Below are 17,834 nucleotides of genomic sequence, written 5' to 3' on the forward strand. Positions count from 1 at the left end.
GTTGTGCCTTCTTTTTCATTGATGTGACAACTTGGAATGTATTACCTCTTGCCCTTCATGCTGAATTATTGCTCCCAAAGTTTGTCCTTGCTGAAGATCCATCTTTTTATTTTGGCATTTTGTGCTTTGCCTTGAGATGGCAGTGTATTGAATCACTGATAGGATCTTCTCTGACAAATTGTATACCTGTTGGGTTCTCCTCATTCTTTTTCATCTTCTGATTTGTTGATTATTTCTACATTGTAAACTAGATTGACCTATTTTGTAAAGGCAATATACTAAATCTTAATAAACTATAAACCATCCAGCTCCTGGTATCCCTATCCAGGGCTATAGTTTTACTTCCCTGCAAAAGGACTGGGAGCAAAGGAGGATTTCCTCTGCCCTGACACTATACTATTGATATCCCTAGTAAGTTCCAGGGTGATCAGATGCCTCTGTGGTGGGGGATGGATTGATACACTGTCTAATATCTGTGTTGGGGGGATTGATGGGGCGCTGAGGTATAGGTTTCATTAGGGTTTCAAGTTGTGATTGGAGGGTTGAAATAGTTTACCATAAGCTGATTTTTGTTTGAGACAGCAGTTGCTGTCACCTCTTAATTAAAAAAAAATAACCTTAAAATAAACATTTATAAAAATAAAATGAAGCAAAAATCATGAAAAATAAATTTAAAAGGCTGCAAAATGAGATAGGAAATTAAAGAAAACAAAAGAGACAGCTGAGGGGAGACATGATAGAGGTATATAAAATATTGAGTGGAGTGGAACAGGTGGATGTGAAGCATCTGTTCTCGCTTTCCAAAAATACTAGGACTGGGGGGCATGCGATGAAACTACAGTTTAGCAAATTTAAAACAAATCGGAGACATTTTTTCTTCACCCAACGCATAATTAAACTCTGGAATTCGTTGCCAGAGAACGTGGTGAAGGCAGTTAGCTTGGCAGAGTTTAAAAAGGGGTTAGACGGTTTCCTAAAGGACAAGTCCATAAACCACTACTAAATGGACTTGGGAAAAATCCACAATTCCAGGAATAACATGCATAGAATGTTTGTATGTTTGGGAAGCTTGCCAGGTGCCCTTGGCCTGGATTGGCCGCTGTCATGGACAGGATGCTGGGCTCAATGGACCCTTGGTCTTTTCCCAGTGTGACATTACTTATGTACTTATGTACACCTCTAGTGGTAAGTTACTACAAGGTTTGTTTACAACAATATTCTTAAATAAAAACAAATTTATGATTTATTTGGATTTAGCTCACACTTTTTCAATAGTAGCTCAAGGTGAGTTTTATTCAGATGTAATAGATAACTCACTTTCCCCTGAGGGCTTACAATCTAAATGGCCCTTTTACTGAAGTGCGGTAAAATCTTCGAACTCGAGACTTCCTCGTGCACTAAGGGCCAGATTCTATATATGGCACCTAAAAAATCCATGCTCCCTCTAAAATGTATGAATAAATAAACAAAACACTGTTAGCACAGAGAAAAAGGGAAATTATCGCAACATGCATTAATTCATTTTACAGTAAATTTTTCCTCATATGTTAAGTGTGCATTAGGGCTGACACCCTTTAGTAAAAGGGCCCATACATTTGTACCTCAATTGATGGATGGTTAAATGACTTGCTGAAAATCACAGTTGTGGTTCTTTCCTTTGAAACTAACCTTATTTTGTACAATAACATGCAGTATGCAGTTATAATTAGTTCTAACTAGTTCAGAAAAAATTTGGTCTTTCAGCAACACTGTATTAAAGGACAGAGAAAATACATACTAAGCAATATTTCAGACAGTAAAATACAAATAACATTTTGGGACAGATGGATGGTAGTAAAGTGGCATTCTTAATGGTATTAAATATTGGTCTGCTACAGTACTGCTGACATAGCATTTTCAAAGTTCACTTGGATCTTGTAGCACTCTGAAAAATAGCATATGAGCACAAGACTTTTCCATACTTTTTCAAAATGTAAAAGTTCTTTTAGATAACATTTTTTCTAAACTTGATTTCTATCTTAATCCTGTTGAGATGACATTGTTGCTTCTTTGAGTCAGGAGTGACCCCCACTCACTCCTGCCTATGCTAGTTCCAATCTCAAAATAGCTGCCATGACCAGGGCCGCCGAAAGACTAGGCCAGGCCTGGGGCAAGGCCACCCCACCTCCGCCCCCGCCTCTGCCGCCCCCTATTGCTCCCCCTGCTGCTGCCACCCCCTGTCACTCCCACCGCCGCTGCCACCTCTGCAGTCCATGGTCTCACTTGCCTGCCTCCACAGCTCCGGGCCCCCTGCATTCAAGGCGGCAGTCGCAGATTGCCTTTCTTCTGGCCTTCCCTCCCTATGTCCCGCCCTCATCTGATGTAACTTCTGGTTTCCACAAGGGCGGGACACAGGGAGGGAAGGCCCGAAGGGAGGCGATCTGTGGCTGCTGCTTCGAATGCAGGGGGCCCGGAGTCGAGGAGATAGGCAGGTAAGACCAGGGACTGCAGCGCCGGCGGCCTGACTCTGGCGCCGGGCCCCCCTTGTAAGCCCGGGCACAGGGAATTTTGTCCCCCCCTGCCCCCCTCTTGGCGGCCCTGGCCATGACCACCTGCAGCAGCTTCATGAGTTGCTGTGGGAAGATGTGGCAGCCATTTTGATTGCAAAACTAGCATGGGCAGGAGCAAGTGAGGGTCACTCCTGCCACACAGAGGACCACCGGAGCTTTTAAGGTAGGTCTGGGGAGGGTCTGTGGGTGGGGGAAGGGGAGGATGTGATTTGGAAGAAGCATCTATTAGCCAGCCAGCATAGGGTTACCATATGGCTCCAGAAAAAGGAGGACGGATTGAGCCAGCCGGGTTTTACTTCCATTGCTTTCAATGGAAGTAATTGAGCCAGCCGGGTTTTACTTCCATTGTTTTTGAAGCAATGGAAGTAAAACCCGGCTGGCTCAATCCATCCTCCTTTTTCTGGAGCCATATGGTAACCCTATGCATATAGAAAGTAAACTCCTTCATCATGTTGGTGCAAATTGGGATAATGCTGACCTTGACTGACTGAGTATACAAATGGGGGGTAATTTATTATTGCTTGTTCTCTACTCCTAGAAAAAGACTCTAATAAAAACTGCACGCAGATATACACATGTAAATTGTACACATACAGCTTTTCCAGGATATAGTTTGAGGGGAGCTGGAGATGCGATGGATGCACTCACATGGCAATCCTATAACAGGAGCCTGGTAGAAGCCTATTCTATAATGAAACATAAATGCCTAGTTTCCATTGTAGAACACTAGTGTAACAGGTGAACACTAGAGGGGAACCTGTACAAAGTGGCAGTAACCCTAACACGGGCTCAGTGGTGTACCAAGGGGGGGGGGCGGTCCACCCCGGGTGCACGCCGGTGGGGGGGGGGGGGGGTGCTGCGCGCCTGTCGGCTCTTCGTTTTCATGCTCCCTCTGCCCCGGAACAAGTTACTTTCTGTTCCGGGGCAGAGGGAGCATGAAAATGAAGAGCTGGCAGGCGCGCGGCACCCCCCCCCCCCCCAGCGGCGTGCACCCGGGGGTTTCACCTGGGGATCGGGGTTTTTTTCGCCGGGGGGGGGGGGGGGCGTCGTGCTGTTCCTGGGGGGGGGGGCGCTGCGCATCGGCGATCCGCCACAGGTGTTAGCCCCCGTAGGAACGCCACTGCACGGGCTTACTGCTTGCTAATCCATAACTACTGCCGGGCTACCACAGAGCCTGGTGATAGTTCCCACCCCCAGCACGTGCCACTTCTAGCACTACAAAAATATTTTTTAGTGCCGGTGTTTACCCAGTGGTAATCAGGCAGTGCTGCGCACTGCCCGGTTACTGCCGGGTTAGCTCAGGAGCCCTTACCACCACCTCAATGGGTGATGGTAAATAAGTACATAAGTATTGCCACACTAGGACAGACCAAAGGTCCATCAAGCCCGGCATTTTATTTCAAACAGTGGACAATCCAGGTCACAAATACCTAGCAAGATCCCGAAAAAGTTCAATACATTTTATGCTGCTTATCCCAGAAATAAGCAGTGAATTTTTCCCCCAAGTGGAGGAGTGGCCTAGTGGTTAGAGTGGTGGACTTTGGTCTTGGTGAACTGGGTTCTACTCCCACTGCAGGCACAGGCAGCTCCTTGTGACTCTGGGCAAGTCACTTAACCCTCCAATGCCCCAGGTACAAATAAGTATTTAAGCTGCATTGAGCGTGCCAGGGAACAAATAATGGTCTATGGACTTTTCCTTTAGGAATCCATCCAGACCTTTTTTAAACCCTTCTAAGCTAACCGCCTTTACCACATTCTCTGGTAACAAATTCCAGAGTTTAATTACACGCTGAGTGAAGAAACCTTTTCTCCGATTTATATTAAATGTACTACTTTGTAGCTTCATTACATGCCCCCTAGTCCTAGTATTTTTTAAAAGAGAAAACAAATGATTCACATCTACCCGTTCCACTGCTCTCATTATTTTATAGACCTCTATCATATCTCCCCTCAGTTGTCTTTTCTCCAAGCTGAAAAACGCTAGCCGCTTCAGCCTTTCCTCATAGTGAAGTAGTCTCATTCCCTTTATCGTTTTCATCGCCCTTCTCTGTACCTTTTCTAATTCCACTGTATTTTTTTTTTTGAGATGCGGTTATCAGAATTGAACACAATATGCTCCTCCCGAAATGGCCATACAGCAAGCGGTTCACTTGCTGCACGGCCATTTCTTTAAAAAGACAGCCTTTTACCTGCTTTGGTAAAAGGGGGCTTCAGTGTACATCAAAGACATGCGCTGAAGCTAGCGCAGGACCCCTATTACCGCAGCTTGGTAAAAGGACCCGTAGAACTGTTATAAGTATTAGTTACCTAAATGTCAGAGATATGTGCGTAATTTACAGTATTCAGTTATATGCATATGTGGAAGTCTTTACACTTGTGTTAGGAAGCTGTGAACTAAGTATTAACGTGTGACTGTAATGCAAGGTTTCTGTGTTGGCCCCAGGACAAGATTGTTTTTTAATATCAGCATCTTTTTTTTTATTTACCGGACTTGATGTTTTGTTAGATCAAGACAATGTTACACTAGTTTTTATTCAGCGAATTCAAAAGTTCTTTCTGCTGATACTTGCTTTGCTTGCACATGCATCCTGCTGTCTCTAGATGAGATGTCAGCAAGGCTTCATTATGGAAAAAACAAACAGCAGTCAAGAAGTAAATAGCAACTTTACCTCATGTAATGAGCCTCGCAGAGACAGATTGTTTTATGTTAGGATATGACTTTTTTCTGACAGCAAGGAAACAAATGTGCTTGTCTGAACACTTTGCCTTACTATTTTCATCTGTTAGCTAACTCTAAATACTCCATTTACTGCACCAGTCACAGACCAAGAAATAACGCCTACATAAACCAGAATATGCTTCATAAATACATACCATTTTTTACTATTCTTTTTATCACGTTTTCTCCGTTTGTTTTATGTCCTTTTCCTCTTGCTATATACGCCAATCAGTTCAACAAGTTAGAAGACATGATGATCCTTTTGGAAACATGTACCATGAGCTAGTAGGTCTCGACTGATTTGTGATACCTAGGATTCTTCCCTCACCCTCAAGAGCTGTAATTATCACAGCCTTGGCGATATCTCCATCTCATGTCAGGTCCAAAGTCATAACATTATAATAGTAGTAGGCCCAATATTTAATAGGGCTTAACCAGGCTGGAGAGGCTCCTGCCTGGTAAAACCATGCTGAGTGGGCTAGGAAGGGATACTCAGGGTCACTGAACTGATAAAGCAAAAAGTCTGTCCTAACACTATCTGCTGAGCTACTTGGGCGTCAGCCTGAATATTGGTCCAGGTAACTTTCAGATTTTGGTGCCACCCAGATATTCAGTGTTGATGCCCAGACATGGCCTAGTATTAAATATCCAGGCTGAATTCAACCTGTGGTTGTCAGTATTTTTTCACAGAGAGGGTGGTGGATGCTTGGAATGCCCTCCCGCGGGAGGTGGTGGAGAGGAAAACGGTAACGGAATTCAAACATGCGTGGGATAAAAACATAAAGGAATCCTGTTCAGAAGGAAGGGATCCTCAGGAGCTTAGCCTTGAATGGGTGGCAGAGACGGTTGGCAGGCGGGGCTACTGCTGGGCAGATTTATACGGTCTGTGCCAGGGCTGGTGGTTGGGAGGCGGGGCTAGTACTGGGCAGACTTATACGGTCTGTGCCCTGAAAAAGACAGGTACAAATCAAGGTAAGGTATACACAAAAAACTAGCACATATGAGTTTATCTTGTTGGGCAGACTGGAAAACTCTTTTTATTGGAAAAAACTAAAACAAATAACATACAAATCAAAAACAAGCCCCTAGCTATACACGGTCCTCCTATCTATGTACACCCCCTCCCCCTCCTCAATAGTACAGTGGAAACTGTTTATTAGAAAGACCAAAGAAAAAAACCGGACATGCAGATCAAACCCCAGGCTCCTAGCTAGACATGGTCTGCCTATCTATGTACACCCCCTCCTCAATAATACAATGGATCAACCCCCCCCGACCCCCCCGACCCCCCACAACCCCTTCAGACAACTGGCACACAATCCCCTGGGAAGCATGTCCCCTCATGGCGGCTTAAGCCTCACGTGTCTCCACCACCTCGAAGCCACCCCCACCCCTTTTTCCACCCTTCCCACTTCGCCGCTTCCTGCACCGCCCTTACCACATCCCAGCTGACTACCTCCGCCGGCCGGACCTCCTGGTACAGGGACACCCTGCAGCGCGCCATCCAGAGGCAGTACCGCAATATCACCGAAATCAGAAAGCGTGTTACCGGATCCCCGCGTCCCTCTCCACCCTCTGGGCCATACACCCAGTCCGCATAGCTGTAGTTGCGGAAACTGGGGATCTGCAGCAACGAGGAAACCCGGTCAGAGACCTGGACTGTAAATGGGCACCTCACCAGGAAATGCTCCATCGTCTCTTCAGTTCCAGCACATTCCTCCCGTGGGCACCCTCTATCCCGCACATTGCGATATTTCAAATTTCCTCGGACGTACAGTCTACCGTGAAAGGACAGCCACGCCAGGTCTTTATACTTCACCGGGATGCGGTTCGAAGCAATCAACCGTAACCCCTGCTGCATCCGTGGGGCCGGCGCGTCCCTCAGCGCCAGAGGAGCTGAGAACACCTGCGCCCGTACTCTGTCCATCCAGACCCCCCGTTGTCCTGCCTTCACCTCCCCCACCGTCAGCCCCCACACCCTCACCAATTTCACTAGGGTCTTGCAATAACTCACCCCCCCCGGAGCACCCCTTCGCAGTGCCACTACCCTCCCCCCCTCCCGCCATAGGTCCCAATATCTCGGCCACCACTGCAGGACACTCCTAGCCCACCCCGGTGGCTCCCGCCCTACCGCCCTCCCCAGATTGAACTGCAGGAACAAAGCGCTGAAAAACAGGACTGGGTTTATCATGCCCACCCCCCCCTCCCTCCTAGACAGATAGGTAACATTCCGTTTTACCGGATTCGTCCTGTTGCCCCAGAGCAGCCGGAAGAACACCCCATACAAGGCCGCGTACCGGCTCTCCGGCAGCAGGCAGATGTAACTGACGAACAGAAACAAAGGAACTAAGTGTGCCTTGATGAGCTGTACCCGCTCCCCCATGGTCATTTTCCACCCCTTCCATCTATCCACCCTCCCCTTCACTTCTTGGAGACACCTATCCCAGTTGTAGAGCCTATAATCCCCCTTCTCGAAGTATATTCCCAAGACCCGTATACGTTCCACAGCTGTAGGAAACCTACCTCCCAACTCAAATTGCAGCCCCTGATCCCCAACCCACAGGCTATTGGACTTTTGAAAATTGACCTGCGACGCTGTTGCCTGCGAGTATTCCTGGATCAGGTTCTGCAATCTACCTCCCTCCCTCTGGTCCGCTACCCACACTGTAACGTCATCTGCATACGCCACGACCCTTAACTGGTTATTGTCCCCCACCTCCACCCCTTCCAGCCCCTCCGCCCCCCCCTTCTCCAGCCGTCTTATAAAAGGGTCGATGGCGTATGCATACAACAGCGGGCTGAGTGGGCACCCCTGTCGGACCCCTGCCCCTACCTCAAACCCCTGCCCTCTCCACCCGTTAACCAGGGGAAAACACCCCGCATGCCGATAGAGTAGCTGTAATTGCTCTATCCAACCCTTCGGAAACCCATAGCGCTCCAGAATGCTCCATAGGACACCCCACTGCACTCTATCAAACGCTTTTTCCTGGTCGAGTGTTACCAACAGCCTACGCTGCAGCTTCCAAGACCCCTCTCCCTTTAACCCCACATGCTTGCGAGGCTGCTAGCAAATCCCCAGACACCTGCCTCATTCTCTGGAATAGCATTCGCGCGAAGATTTTTCGATCCGTATTAAGCAGTGCTATAGGCCGCCAGTTGGCCAGCATCGCCGGGTCCTTCCCCTTACTTAGTAGGATAAGAGCCGCCTCTGTCAAGGAACTAGGCAAGGAACCCTCCAACTGGGCTGCCCCCCATACCCTCACCAGGATCGGCACCAGCTGCTCCTTAAAGGCCTGGTAGAACTCAGTTGTTAGCCCATCCGGCCCCGGCGAGGTCTTCCTGTGGAGCGCCCCGATGGCTTCCTCCACCTCCTGTTCTGTCCACGGGTTCAAGAGGGCCTGAAGCTGGGGTCCCCCGTGACCTATCCCCGGGGTTCCTTCCACATAACACTCCATCTGCTCCATATCAATCTGCTGGGCTGAAAGGAACGCTGCAAAGTGGTCCCTCACTGCCCCCAGAATCCCCTCCTTGGTGTCCTGCAGGACCCCCTGTGCATCCTGCACCCCCTCCATCACCCTGCGCGCCCTCCGCTCCCGGCAGCATGCGAAGGGGTCCGGGCTACACATTTTCCCGAAGTCCCGCTCATACACCAAGGAGGTGTAGCGGTTGTACTGTACCTGCTCCAGGAGTGCTTGGAGATCATGTATTTCTTCCTCCCTCCCCCCTTGTGAAATCAATGTGTCCCTCTTTTTCTTTATTGCCATGCCCAACTTTGTCCTTTCCCTCCCCTCCCTTCTCGCCTGTCTGAGAAAGAATCCCCGCGTTCGTCTTTTCACTGTATCCCACCACTCCCCCAATGACTGAAATGCCCCCTGCACTGACACCTGATCTTCCAAAAACCGGCGGTACTCCTCCCGCACCTGCTCGCTACCTAACCACTTTAAATTTAGTCGCCATAACCCCCTCCCTGGCCTCTGCGCTGCCGCCCCCCCCACCTGAAGGAGGACCATGTGGTGGTCTGAAAAGTCCACGTCCACGGTTCGTGGACCCCCCAGACAAACCCCCTTCTTTACCAGGAATCTATCGATTCTACTTTTACACTGCCCTCGAAAGAATGTGAACCCCTCCTGTTCCTCACAGAAGGCCACATGCGCGTCTACCAGCTCCGCCTCCCGCATGATCCCTGCCAGCCTCACCCCATCATAGCCCACCTGTACCGATCGTCCCCCACTATCCTTTTTCCGCAATATGGTGTTAAAATCTCCCCCCCAGACTACTTGGCGCGAAGTGTATAGGTAGGGCTTGATCTTCCCAAAGAGGAGCACCCTTTCCTTCTTGCTTTGGGGCCCGTACACATTCACCACCCTCAGTGCTCTATCCTCCCAAATCGCATCCACAACAAGACATCTCCCCACCCCCAGCTCCACCACTCGCTGAATATTCACCCGGTGGGACTTAAATAAGATCCCCACCCCACCATACCTCTCCCCCGCCAACCCCCACACCGAGGGACCCCACTTCCAGGCCCGCCTTGCCCGCCTGATCACCTCAATGGACCGCAGCCGAGTCTCCTGGAGCAGGAAGCAATCTGCTTGGACCCTCGCGAACCAGTCATACGCTAAACCCTGCTTCTTCGGAGAGGCGATGCTGGCCACATTCAGCGTGGCAAATGTCAACACTAAGCCTGCCATCCTCATTGCGAGTCACGGGTCTGCTCACTCCCAACTTCTTTCCTTATCTCCTGGGATACCCCCTTCTTACCCTGAAGCAGGTCCTCTGCTATGCGGTCTACATCATCCCCTGCCAGATCCCCCCTCCCCCCCCCTGCAGCCGTCCTGTCTGCACCTTACCCCCCCCCTCCCCCTTTCTTCCTTCCTTTCTTCTTTGCTCTATCCGGACCCACCCCCTGATCCCTCCCTCTCCCCTCTTCACCCCCGCCCCCTACCTCCTCCTCCGAGTCCTCCACCTCCCCCAAGTCCTCCAGATCCTCCTCTAGCTCCACTCTGTCCCCCCAAGCCTGCACTTGGGCCTTCACCACCTGCCCGGCCCCCTCAGCTTTCCTCTTACTCCCCTTTCCCCTCCCTCCCTCCCTTCCCTCTTCCTCCTCCCTCACCCCTCCCCCTCCCCCCAGAGCCTTCCCGCCCTTCTTCCTACCACCAGTACCCTCCTCCAGTGCTTCCTCATATTTCCGTTTGCCCTCTCCAATCCCCCCTGCCGCCCCCTCTTCCTCCATTAACTCCACCTCTTCTCCTTTCCCCTGTTCTTCCTCCTCCCTCCCAACCTCCCTATCCTCCTCCTCCTCCAACACCTGAAATCTGTTCCCCCCCCTCTTCCCCTGCAGCGACCCCTCCCTGCCCACCCCTACTTTCCCCCCCCTCCGAAACTTCCCTTTCCTCTGTGGCACTTGTACCCACTCCCCCTCTCCCCCCTGCTCCACTCCTGACCCAGCCCCCTGCCGCCCCCCCTCCTGCATCCCCTCCTTCTCCTCCCCTTGCCCCTCCCTGCCTATCACCCCCTGCCCTATCCCCTCCTCCATTACCCCCCTCCCCGTCCCTTCCCCCACATATCCCACTCGTTATGGGCCGCCCTAGGGCAGTTCCGATATGCATGGCCTAACCCGCCGCAGAGGTTGCACCTGATCGCGGTGCAGTCCTCTGTGGCATGCTGATCCCCGCATCTTCCACACTTTACCACTGGGCATGACATGCTGAAGTGCCTAAACGAACCACATCTGAAGCACTGCCGCGGCTGCCCCTTGTAAAAGCACAGTATCCTGTCACGACCGATAAAGGCAGCCGAAGGAATGTGCTGGACCACATGGCTCTCCTGTCTCAATTTGACCAGGGCTCCCCAACCTCCTGCCCAAACCCTGCTTGGATCCGGTAACTTTGTAAGTGGGGATCTCAGCTCCGCGTACCTCTGTAGCCAGTAGGCTAAATCTGCCCCAGAGATAGACTCATTTCTCACGAGCAGGGTGATCTGCACCAGGTCCGGCTTGCTGACTGGAATGGCCCTGAGGTCCCGCCACTCCCCCTTTCCCCTCACCCCCTCGTACCTTTCCCAGAATATTTCCATCCCCCTCTGGGTCATGAAGCTCAAGTCATGTTCTGGGATGTTGATGGGGTGTATACACGCGTAAAAGTCCTCGGGTATAAACCCCATCCCCATCACCAGCCTCAAGACCCGATCCCTGGAGGGCATTGCCCCCTCCCCTATCCATTTGAGCTGTACCACATTTCGCCGCTTAGGCAGCTGTCCACCCCCTGTCCCCGCTCCTCCCCAACCCCTCCCTGGGCCCTCAAAACCACCCGATCTCCCCCCCTCCCTCCTTCCCCCTCCCTGGACTACTGCCGCAAAGGACTTGGACCCCAGCCCCCACCGCCCCCCCTCCACACTTGTTCCAGCCCTTCCCTCTGCCTCCCCCCCCTTCTGTCCCTCTGCCCCTCCCCTCATCCCTCTCCCTTTCTCAATATCCACCGCCCCCTCCCCCTCCCATTGTCCCCCGTCCCCTTCCCTCTCAGACAAACATCCAGCAACGTCCATAGTCAGTTCTGCGGCTTGGGCTGCCTCCAACTGATTGTCCTGCCCATCTCCACTTCCTGGAACGTCCCTGCTCGTCCCTGCCACTGCAGGCTCCAGCCTCTGGGCTAATCGCCTCCTCTCCTCTGTCTCCTGGCGATACTCTGGCACCTGCCCAGTCAGGTCTGCAGCTGGCGATACCAGACTCCCTGCTCGCTCTGCCCCCGAACTCCCTCCAACCTCCGGCACCAGGGGCGAAGCCTCCGGAACTCCGCCGCTCCCCTTGGCTCCTCGCTCCCAGCCGTCCTGCTGGCAGGTCTGCTCCACCACCCGCTGCACATCTGTTAGACTTGCCATGTCCACTTCTGTAGTCAACGAAAGTCTCTCAACAATCGGGTTACTTCCCCCTTGCTTCTGGTGCAGTCCCTCCTGCGTTCTCCCAATGGCTGGCGCTTCCCGGGGGCATGGCTTGTCTGTTCCTGATTCCGCCACAGGCTGGCTGTTAGCACCCCCCGATTTCACCTCTTGTAATGGACAGCTGGTCAAATGAGCTCCCAGCTGCTGCCCGCTCCTATTCCTCTCTCTCCGACCCCTCTCCTGTAAACCGCCAGCTACTCCATGCTCAGGGAAGACCTCCCCTGCTCCCGGACTTCGTGGGCGGGGCTTCTCCAGATGCCATGCTGCTTCGGTTTCCACTTCAGTCATTGCAGACCCAGCCAAAAATACCGGAGTCTGCCTCTGCTGACCCTTTTCCAACAGGGCCTCCTTCACGGCAACTGTCTCTGCTGTTTGCACAACTGCAGGTAAGCCCTCTGAGACTTCGACCACCACCTCTGTAGAAAACAGGCTGCTACCTGCGTCTCCCTCTGCTGCCTCCATTATCTGGAGTTTTGAAAAGTTACTGAGTTCTGTCCTCCCCTCCACAGGTAGGATCTCTACTCCAGCCCCCACCTCAGAGCCATGTCCTGCCGCTGCCTCCTTATCCTCTGGCTGCTGGGTAAGTGCTCTAGACTGTGTTGCCAACTGTCTCATGTATTTTAAAGTGGGGTCACCTCTGAACCCAGACAACTCTTTTGAGTCTAATGCTGCTGAAGACACTGAAGCTTGCTGCAACTGTAGTGTTCCTGAACCCCCAGACTGTGGTATTGAAGCCATCCTTTCTCGGTTAACATAGAGCTCCCTCAAAGGATTCACAGAGCCCTTTTTTAAACAGTTCAACAAGTGTTCTTTTTTCCCCAACAACTTTGATATCCGGGCTTCCTCTTTAACATACATTTGTCTGTGCTCCGCTGGGGCAAATTTACACATAGTTCTTGCCATTTTCAGACGTTTTCCTAGCTCCACTACTTCTTTTTCCACCAGCTTAATTCGTCTTACAATATTTACCACACTACTTGCTGGATCATCAGGGTCATAGCTCACTTCAAGGAACTCCTCATCTGACAATCCACTCTCCTCACTCACTCTCAGCTGCCTCCAGCAAAGGCTTCTGGCAAACTTCCATCGCCTCTTCCTTCTCCCTTCCTTGGAAGCGCCCTTCTGGGGCCTGTACTATCTTCCTCCCCCCTCCACTGTCTTCTCGCTTACCTTCCGCAAGCTGGGCCATGGAGGGGGAAATGCTCTGGTGGCCTCCACTGGGCTGCTTCTCCCTTCGGTCCACTGGACTCCTTTCCCTTCTCCCGGTAGTCAAACCAGGGAGAGAGCCACTCCTTTCGGCCTTCTGGTCCCGGGCCCCAGGAGGCCCCATAGCCTGGGACTTTCCTGAGGCCTTCTCCCCAGGGACCCTCCTCATCTTTGGGGAGGGAGCTAGGTCTCACTCCCTTTCCACTGGAAGTCAGCAGAGCTCTCTAAAACACCTCCTTCCTCCTCAGCAGACTGGAAAACTCTTTTTATTGGAAAAAACTAAAAACAAATAACATACAAATCAAAAACAAGCCCCTAGCTATACACAGTCCTCCTATCTATGTACACCCCCTCCCCCTCCTCAATAGTACAGTGGAAACTGTTTATTAGAAAGACCAAAGAAAAAAAACCGGACATGCAAATCAAACCCCAGGCTCCTAGCTAGACATGGTCTGCCTATCTATGTACACCCCCTCCTCAATAATACAATGGATCAACCCCCCCCCCCCCGACCCCCCACAACCCCTTCAGACAACTGGCACACAATCCCCTGGGAAGCATGTCCCCTCATGGCGGCTTAAGCCTCACGTGTCTCCACCACCTCGAAGCCACCCCCACCCCTTTTTCCACCCTTTCCCACTTCGCCGCTTCCTGCACCGCCCGTACCACATCCCAGCTGACTACCTCCGCCGGCCGGACCTCCTGGTACAGGGACACCCTGCAGCGCGCCATCCAGAGGCAGTACCGCAATATCACCGAAATCAGAAAGCGTGTTACCGGATCCCCGCGTCCCTCTCCACCCTCTGGGCCATACACCCAGTCCGCATAGCTGTAGTTGCGGAAACTGGGGATCTGCAGCAACGAGGAAACCCGGTCAGAGACCTGGACTGTAAATGGGCACCTCACCAGGAAATGCTCCATCGTCTCTTCAGTTCCAGCACATTCCTCCCGTGGGCACCCTCTATCCCGCACATTGCGATATTTCAAATTTCCTCGGACGTACAGTCTACCGTGAAAGGACAGCCACGCCAGGTCTTTATACTTCACCGGGATGCGGTTCGAAGCAATCAACCGTAACCCCTGCTGCATCCGTGGGGCCGGCGCGTCCCTCAGCGCCAGAGGAGCTGAGAACACCTGTGCCCGTACTCTGTCCATCCAGACCCCCCGTTGTCCTGCCTTCACCTCCCCCACCGTCAGCCCCCACACCCTCACCAATTTCACTAGGGTCTTGCAATAACTCACCCCCCCCGGAGCCCCCCTTCGCAGTGCCACTACCCTCCCCCCCTCCCGCCATAGGTCCCAATATCTCGGCCACCACTGCAGGACACTCCTAGCCCACCCCGGTGGCTCCCGCCCTACCGCCCTCCCCAGATTGAACTGCAGGAACAAAGCGCTGAAAAACAGGACTGGGTTTATCATGCCCACCCCCCCCTCCCTCCTAGGCAGATAGGTAACATTCCGTTTTACCGGATTCGTCCTGTTGCCCCAGAGCAGCCGGAAGAACACCCCATACAAGGCCGTGTACCGGCTCTCCGGCAGCAGGCAGATGTAACTGACGAACAGAAACAAAGGAACTAAGTGTGCCTTGATGAGCTGTACCCGCTCCCCCATGGTCATTTTCCACCCCTTCCATCTATCCACCCTCCCCTTCACTTCTTGGAGACACCTATCCCAGTTGTAGAGCCTATAATCCCCCTTCTCGAAGTATATTCCCAAGACCCGTATACGTTCCACAGCTGTAGGAAACCTACCTCCCAACTCAAATTGCAGCCCCTGATCCCCAACCCACAGGCTATTGGACTTTTGAAAATTGACCTGCGACGCTGTTGCCTGCGAGTATTCCTGGATCAGGTTCTGCAATCTACCTCCCTCCCTCTGGTCCGCTACCCACACTGTAACGTCATCTGCATACGCCACGACCCTTAACTGGTTATTGTCCCCCACCTCCACCCCTTCCAGCCCCTCCGCCCCCCCCTTCTCCAGCCGTCTTATAAAAGGGTCGATGGCGTATGCATACAACAGCGGGCTGAGTGGGCACCCCTGTCGGACCCCTGCCCCTACCTCAAACCCCTGCCCTCTCCACCCGTTAACCAGGGGAAAACACCCCGCATGCCGATAGAGTAGCTGTAATTGCTCTATCCAACCCTTCGGAAACCCATAGCGCTCCAGAATGCTCCATAGGACACCCCACTGCACTCTATCAAACGCTTTTTCCTGGTCGAGTGTTACCAACAGCCTACCATGCCCTCCCACTCTACTGCGTTCTACCCCCTCCCGCACCCACGCTGCAGCTTCCAAGACCCCTCTCCCTTTAACCCCACATGCTTGCGAGGCTGCTAGCAAATCCCCAGACACCTGCCTCATTCTCTGGAATAGCATTCGCGCAAAGATTTTTCGATCCGTATTAAGCAGTGCTATAGGCCGCCAGTTGGCCAGCATCGCCGGGTCCTTCCCCTTACTTAGTAGGATAAGAGCCGCCTCTGTCAAGGAACTAGGCAAGGAACCCTCCAACTGGGCTGCCCCCCATACCCTCACCAGGATCGGCACCAGCTGCTCCTTAAAGGCCTGGTAGAACTCAGTTGTTAGCCCATCCGGCCCCGGCGAGGTCTTCCTGTGGAGCGCCCCGATGGCTTCCTCCACCTCCTGTTCTGTCCACGGGTTCAAGAGGGCCTGAAGCTGGGGTCCCCCGTGACCTATCCCCGGGGTTCCTTCCACATAACACTCCATCTGCTCCATATCAATCTGCTGGGCTGAAAGGAACGCCGCAAAGTGGTCCCTCACTGCCCCCAGAATCCCCTCCTTGGTGTCCTGCAGGACCCCCTGTGCATCCCGCACCCCCTCCATCACCCTGCGCGCCCTCCGCTCCCGGCAGCATGCGAAGGGGTCCGGGCTACACATTTTCCCGAAGTCCCGCTCATACACCAAGGAGGTGTAGCGATTGTACTGTACCTGCTCCAGGAGTGCTTGGAGATCATGTATTTCTTCCTCCCTCCCCCCTTGTGAAATCAATGTGTCCCTCTTTTTCTTTATTGCCATGCCCAACTTTGTCCTTTCCCTCCCCTCCCTTCTCGCCTGTCTGAGAAAGAATCCCCGCGTTCGTCTTTTCACTGTATCCCACCACTCCCCCAATGACTGAAATGCCCCCTGCACTGACACCTGATCTTCCAAAAACCGGCGGTACTCCTCCCGCACCTGCTCGCTACCTAACCACTTTAAATTTAGTCGCCATAACCCCCTCCCTGGCCTCTGCGCTGCCGCCCCCCCCCACCTGAAGGAGGACCATGTGGTGGTCTGAAAAGTCCACATCCACGGTTCGTGGACCCCCCAGACAAACCCCCTTCTTTACCAGGAATCTATCGATTCTACTTTTACACTGCCCTCGAAAGAACGTGAACCCCTCCTGTTCCTCACAGAAGGCCACATGCGCGTCTACCAGCTCTGCCTCCCGCATGATCCCTGCCAGCCTCACCCCGTCATAGCCCACCTGTACCGATCGTCCCCCACTATCCTTTTTCCGCAATATGGTGTTAAAATCTCCCCCCCAGACTACTTGGCGCGAAGTGTATAGGTAGGGCTTGATCTTCCCAAAGAGGAGCACCCTTTCCTTCTTGCTTTGGGGCCCGTACACATTCACCACCCTCAGTGCTCTATCCTCCCAAATCGCATCCACAACAAGACATCTCCCCACCCCCAGCTCCACCACTCGCTGAATATTCACCCGGTGGGACTTAAATAAGATCCCCACCCCACCATACCTCTCCCCCGCCAACCCCCACACCGAGGGACCCCACTTCCAGGCCCGCCTTGCCCGCCTGATCACCTCAATGGACCGCAGCTGAGTCTCCTGGAGCAGGAAGCAATCTGCTTGGACCCTCGCGAACCAGTCATACGCTAAACCCTGCTTCTTCGGAGAGGCGATGCTGGCCACATTCAGCGTGGCAAATGTCAACACTAAGCCTGCCATCCTCATTGCGAGTCACGGGTCTGCTCACTCCCAACTTCTTTCCTTATCTCCTGGGATACCCCCTTCTTACCCTGAAGCAGGTCCTCTGCTATGCGGTCTACATCATCCCCTGCCAGATCCCCCTCCCCCCCCCCGCAGCCGTCCTCTCTGCACCTTCCCCCCCCCTCCCCCTTTCTTCCTTCCTTTCTTCTTTGCTCTATCTGGACCCACCCCCTGATCCCTCCCTCTCCCCTCTTCACCCCCGCCCCCTACCTCCTCCTCCGAGTCCTCCACCTCCCCCAAGTCCTCCAAGTCCTCCAGATCCTCCTCTAGCTCCACTCTGTCCCCCCAAGCCTGCACTTGGGCCTTCACCACCTGCCCGGCCCCCTCAGCTTTCCTCTTACTCCCCTTTCCCCCCCCCCCCTCCCTTCCCTCTTCCTCCTCCCTCCCCCCCCCCCCCCCCCCCCAGAGCCTTCCCGCC

This window comes from Microcaecilia unicolor, chromosome 2 (assembly GCF_901765095.1).
Source record: "Microcaecilia unicolor chromosome 2, aMicUni1.1, whole genome shotgun sequence".
NCBI lineage: Eukaryota > Metazoa > Chordata > Amphibia > Gymnophiona > Siphonopidae > Microcaecilia > Microcaecilia unicolor.